This window comes from Pteropus vampyrus, unplaced genomic scaffold, assembly GCF_000151845.1.
Source record: "Pteropus vampyrus isolate Shadow unplaced genomic scaffold, Pvam_2.0 Scaffold13, whole genome shotgun sequence".
Lineage (NCBI taxonomy): Eukaryota > Metazoa > Chordata > Mammalia > Chiroptera > Pteropodidae > Pteropus > Pteropus vampyrus.
In genome coordinates, this window is record NW_011888794.1 from 8,397,609 (window position 1) to 8,404,767 (window position 7,159).

Below are 7,159 nucleotides of genomic sequence, written 5' to 3' on the forward strand. Positions count from 1 at the left end.
ATATATTTATTATTTCCCAGAATTTCTTTATAGTTTTACCTCATGTATCCCTAAACAATATATTGCTTAGTTACGTTTTTTTGATCTTTATGTAAATCAAATTGTGCTGTATATATTCTCTCATAACTTTCTTTTTAAATCATTTTGGCTTGTGAGATTTAGTCATATTAATATGTAATTGTAGTTCCATGACATTCGCTGCATATAGTGTGCTATAATTTTTATTTATCCATTTATTGTTGATGGATTTTTAGATTACTCTTTCTCCTTTCTTTCTTTTTTTTTTTTTCTATTTTAAACAATGCTGCAATAAAATTCCTGTGCATTTTTCTGGGTACGCATACGTGAGTGAAGTTGCTGATTCGTAGGTATGCAAATGTTCCACTTTATTAATTTTAATATTCAGTTGTTTTCAAAAGGGGCTGTATGTGCATTTACACTTCTACCAGCAGAGTATGAAAATTTCTTTGTGAAATTTCCTGTGTTCAGCATTCTTACTAAAACTGGCTATACGTTTATTTAATTAATTAATTATTTTTGCCACTGTTAGGGCATAATTATATCTCATTCTGATTTTAATTTGAATTCTCCTGTTTACAAATGAGGTTGATCATATTTTCAAACACTTGAAGACCATTTATTTTTCTCTGAGAGCAACTTCAAAACTTATTTCTATTGTTATTTATCTTTATCTTATTTATAGTAGGAGTTCTTTATTATTGATACTAGTCCTTTGCATATATCTTGTAAAAGTATCAGTTTTTGGCTTTTATTGTTAGTCTCCATTTTTAGCATCTTTTGATTAATAGAATTCTCAATTAACTTATTAAATTTTATCAATATTTTTCTTTGTGGTTTGTACCTTGTGTCTTGAAAATCTTTTTTTAATATTCTGTAGTGTTATAGAGTTTCTACTATATTATCTTTGGAAATTAAATTTTGCAAATTGGATGTGGTAGGCATCATTTAAATTTGATTGCTTTCCGGCCTAGTGTATGTTCAATCTTTTAAAATCCTTGAAAAGAATTTTCATTCCTCAATATTGTGCAGTATCCTATTTGTATCTATTTTTTCAGGCTTGTTAATTGTTACGCAAACCTCTGTTATTCTCACTGATTTATTTTTCTATCTGATCTGTAATTCACTGACAGATGTTTGTTAAACTTTTGTTATGAAGGTCGATTTCAGTTTTTCCATGTGGTTTCGTCAATTTGCTTCAGGTGTACTAAAACTATGATATTTGATATAAATAGATTTGAATTATTATGTTTTTCTTATGGATTGAATATTTCATGACTATATCATGATCCTATTTATCTGTATTCTCTGTGTGGTAGATTGTGTCTTAGAAAATGACTGCAACAATAACTCTCACCTCATGTGCTCCTCTCACAATGTCACTTTGACACTCCTTCCATCGAAAGATGGGTCATGGTTTCTCCTCTTGAATCTGGGAAACTTGTGAGTTTCCAGGAGGAAGTGATACTGTATACCTTCTAAGAGCAGATTATAAAAGGCAATAACACTTCTTTTCATCTGCCGTGCTGTGAGGAAGCCCAGAGTAACATGAGGAGATCACATAGAGAGGCCACATGGAGGTGAGGTCTAACTAAGCTAATAACAGTCATTAACAGCAAGTCATGGGAGTAAAGACTTTTGCACATGATTCTTACTTTTTGCCATTGAAACATCCCCAGAATTTGAAACTTCCTAGCTAGGGTCCCAGATTTTGGGAATCAGTTAAGTCGTCCCTGTGCACTATTTGAATTCCTGACATACAGAAGCAAAACAAAATAATGTTTTAAACTGTTATTTTTGAGGCAATTTATTTTGCTTCAATAGATAGAACAATCTGTTCATCATTAGTCACATCATTTTTTGGGTCGTTATTTCTGTGATATGTCACTTAAGATTTTGTTCAGTTGCATGAGACCCAAAGACCCAAAGTGCACTGTGAGGTTATTTTTTCCTCATACGTAAGAGGAGTCTGGAAACAGGCAGCCCAGGGCTAAAATGGCAGGTCCTCCGTTACCATGGAACAATGCTCTTTATCTCTCTCTCTTATGTCATTTTTAGCATGATGCTTTAATTTTCACCTTCACCTCATATCCTCATTCCAGGCAGCAGGGAGGGAAAATGGGAGGAAGTACAAAATGGGTCTTCCTTCCAATTGAGTGAATCTATTAAAGAGATTTCCTTGAAGCCAAGTTTATGCTTCATTGGCTACACCTACTGCCAATGGAGCCAGGAAAATGCAGTTTTAAGTTTGACAAATTGCCATTCTGAAGAGAATCAGTGTTCAGTTACTAAGGAAAACTGTGAGAATATACTTGAAGTCATCCCTACTAACATTTTTTGCTGCAACTTGTATATCTTTTGCTTTTACTCTAGATATATCTTTATTATTCTAGTACGTCTCTTATAAATGGTTCACAGCTGGGGTTTTGTAATTAGAATATTTTTGTATTGTTTTAATACATTTGTATTCATTGTGATTAGATTTATATCTATAAACTCTTTGTTTGTTTATTTTCTGAAATTTTTATTGTGAATCTTTAAAACTTTAACCAGCATAGAGCCTTATCAGGGACTAAACATGATCAATATCTTTACATTTCTCTGGAAAGGTACAAAGACTGGAATAATTTAAATCTGTTCTAGTTATATGCTATTTTTGTGTTTATTGTTTTAAACTCTACAAATTAGATCATTCTAATATTGACACAGATTTATCTAGATGTCTCTCACTTTCTTTCCTCTCTATTCTTTGTTACTTTTTAGATTTTATTTCAGAGATAATTTTCTTTATTCCTAAAATACATTCTTTTGGAGTTTCTTCATATTGTTTCCATGTTTTGTAGACTCTGTTTTGACTAACAATGGATTTCACTCTAAGTCTTAAAATATAATTTCATGAGGCAAATAGGAAAATCACATTTACTTTTTTTTCATCATTTCGAAGGCATTATTTCACTGTTTTCTGGTTTTATTATTACTTTCATTATTGCTTTAGTTCTTCTCGGTGTGGTTTGCTAAAGAAATAACTCTATTTCTACTTTGTCTTTTTTCATTTAATATTTTATTTCAGCAACCACTGTACTAGATATGGATCCAGGTTCTAAAGATAAAATGATAGGCAAACCATCACTGACCTCATGAAATTTAGAAATTTGTCAGAGGAAAAGAAAATTGAGAGACAACGTAATTACAGCAGGAGAAGTGATATTTATGATGATGAGAATCCAGTGGTAGCACCTATAGTATTTATTCTCTGGTGATTTAGGATTTTTCTGGCTCTCAGTATCTTAAATGTAACCGTCTATATATATAAACAGAATGAGCAAAATGATAATTAGTTTGTTGACGAGGGGTGAGTATACAGTACCATAGATTTGTCATTTTATCTTTGACACCAAGATATATAGTAATAACAAAGATGTTTTCTGACAGAATTATTTAAAAATAATTCAGAGGGTAATGTAATTTTTGAACTACTGTAATGTTGCAAATTTAAACTTAAAGCTTATTTTAAAGACTCTGATCAAATATTGATGATAATGAGACTGGTTCTGAGAGAACCAAGAAACAGCTAGTGCCAGCAGAAATAAAGAAGTATTATGGCTAGAGAGAAGATCTAAAACGCGTGCATAATGACTAGTATAATACTGAAGTCTGTCGTAGACGGATTCTTTTGACTGTAGGTATATGAGCTGACCTCTCCTTGCTCTAGAATGAGGAATTTATTGTAAGAAAATGAGACAAGGACAGAAATCAAAATAGAGTCAAGCCTTTCTGTGTTCACAGCATAAAATTGGAGAGAGCTCTTAGCAAAGGATGGCATTCTCTCAAAGGCAGATTCTGCTTGTGATTCTTTTTCCTTTCTCTCCGATTTCTCATCTCTTGCGAATGTCCAGCTCGTTTCTTTCATCTATTTTATTTTCCTCTTTCTTGCATTTAGGTTATCTTGATTGCTCTTCTCAGTCATATCTCATAATGATTGCCCCAGGTTCTTACACATCATGGCACCTTAGAGTGCATTACTTTTTGCCACTACTGGAAACTGGCAAATTTTATCTGCATTTTGTAGTCAGTTATTTCTGGGAGAGGAGATCAGTGTGGCTCTTCTTATATTGTTGAACCAGGTCACAACCCTATTCACTGGTAAGAATATGGATCAATTTTCCTTGACCAGGTTTGCACACCATATCTAATCAGTTAAAGCCAGGGTTTAGGGAAATAATATGGTATATAAACCAGCAATGCAATAAAGAGCCTAGAAATACATTTAATACATTATGTGTATGCATGTATGTTTTATTATTGGTGGCTCTTTGACACTGAAAGTTTGCTATTAGATTTCAAAATTCTTACATATGCACCTGTCACTTGATGGCAAAATGATTCTGATGTTGTTTACTTGTAAAAAAAAATCTTATCAAGATTAATAGAATTAAGATTGAAAGTTGGTTCTTAATATGAAGGTTGTTTCTATAGTCTATCATTCACCAATTATTTTGACCTGTTAATAAGTAGACAGCATGATGACTTCTAAATCCATGAATGTATTTCCTTTTATATGTTTTTAATAAATTTTTCATCTTAGAATAGTTTTAGATTTACCAAGTTATTGTGAAGACATACAGATTTTACTTACCCTTACACTCAGTTTTCCCCGTTAACTTCTTATATTAATTAGTCTGATGCGTTTTTCACAATTAATAAGACAATGGAATTGATACATTAATATTAGCTAAAGGCCATAATTTATTCATATGTCTTCATTTTTTTCTCAACTGTTCTTTTTCAGTTTCAAGACACCAACAAAGATACTGCATTACATTTGCCATCACATCTTAGGATCCTCTTGATTGTGACTGTTTCTTCTTTTTCTTCTTCTTCTACTTAAAAACTTGTTTTTCTAAGCCATTTTTTTGTTTCTAAATTCTTATTGATAGAGCTCCAAAAAGTGGTTTGTAAGTCTATAGTAAGATTAAAAGCTTAATTAATTCTGTACCTTATTGGAAATATGAAATCATATGCAAAATGAAGAGCCAGGGTAAAAATAGCCACAGAAAATAACTATTATTTTTAAAAAGAATGACATTTAAAGCCCCATGATACTAATATTCTTGTTGAAATTGTTTTACTTTCCACATCTATTCACAAAATTTTACTGATAAAATAAATTATTGCTACACTTAATTAAACATTAAAACTACAAGTCCCATTTGTTAAAAGTTTTTTCATAATTTTAAATTTAATTATCTGAAAATTATCAATCATTTTATTAATCAATACTTGAAATCGCATGCATGTCAGTATAATTATTAATGCCAGGCCATTTACTAGCTCGTTTACTCTGGCTATGCCAATTATGTGTGACATTTCAAAAAGAAAACTGTTTTCATCGTGATGCAATTATTTTCTGAAGACCAACAAAATATCTGTTTCTTATAATTCTTTTACTTATTGTTTTCCTGATGAAATTCATAGACTGAGAAGAACCAGATGGTAATGGAAAATATACCAGTGGTTGTCTCTTTAATTGGTATCTTAAATTGTTTTTCTTTCTACTCCAGAAGAATTTATATTTTATTTATTTTATTGCTAGAAGGCAAAAAATTATATAATCTTTTACATTTTATGATGCTTTTACATTCATTTCTCATTTGACTCTCACAAATATTCTGTGATGTAAGTAAGGTAAATATAAACTCAACATCTCCAAGGTCACCTCACCTTAGAATGTGAGTGGAAGCAAATAAATATTAATACACATATTTTACTGGCTCATTCAACTGCATTTGCAAAACATAGGACCTCCATATCTTTCCTTGCACAGTCCTTCCATTCTATTTTATCAAGTGCTTCTTGATGAAGTACAATCTTAAAACATCTGGAGAAAGGGGAGATGTAATTTTGATGCTGATATATTAGATACACTTATTATTTGATTAATTGTTCTTAGAGGTTATGCATTCTATCTGCTTTTCCTTTTGCATCATTCATTTCTTAATTTAAAAGTTTTTATATAATGCCCGCTGTGTGCTGGCTTTACTTTATATATGATTGTTTTAGTGTTGTGTAATAGACTGATTTCTTGACTTTATAAATTTTATATCCTTGTAGCAATGGACAAATAATTGATAAATAAGAAATAGGATAACTTCAAAAAGTGATGGTTGCCATGATGAAAATAAAATATGGTTATATATGTGAGAAAGACTAACGTGGTTGCCACTTCAGTGGCATGTAAGTTGAGACGCAACAGTGAGAAGGAGCCAACCATGTGAAGAGCTGGGAGAACAGAGTTCTAATCAAAAGGAACAGGAAGTTCTAAATCCTAAGGGAGAGAAGTGTCGTGCACTTAAGTATTTTCAAAGAACTATGTGACTGCAACCCAGTGAAGGGAGGTGTTTCCCTTGCAGCAGTTTGAGGACACCCTACCTAGTAAGACCAGATGGTCCTACTTTCAGAAAAGAGAAGCAGTAATAATTCCTATAAGCACAGTCATGTCAAATTTTCTAAGTTCCAGCCATACTCAGATTTTAGTGTTTTCTCTAATATAGCATATTCTTTCAAGGTATTTACTTTGCTATTTATCTCCTCTACTTTTCTCTTCTCTCTCTATAGAAAAACCTGGTTCATCTTCCAAGACTAGCTAAGTGTTCCTTCTCTGGGGAAATACTCTTGACATCCCCAAGCTATGAGCTCCCAGAGCACTCTGTGAATATCCTTTTTATGAAACTTACTACACTGTAATCTGCCTCACCCCTCATTATAAATTGGTCAATGAAGGGGCCTTGCCTTATTCATTTTTGTATTCTTTTCCTTCTCACTGCAACCACTTGAATTATTTATAAAATAATTATTGGCTAGAATATATAAAGAATCAATTAATGATCAAGGTTAATTGTAAGACAATGAATTTTAAGAAATGTTTAATATTTGATTTTAATTGAGATGAAGACAAACTGGCAAATGAAACCACAACATAGTACAGAAGAAATGTATGGCTGTAAACAAATTGATACCAGTGGACTAACAATAAATGCATATTGGTTATATTTTTACTGGATTTATGGGTAAAGACACAGAAGCATACTAATGACTTAGCTACTTTATCAGTTGGTGACAGAGGAAAGATATGGCTGATTTA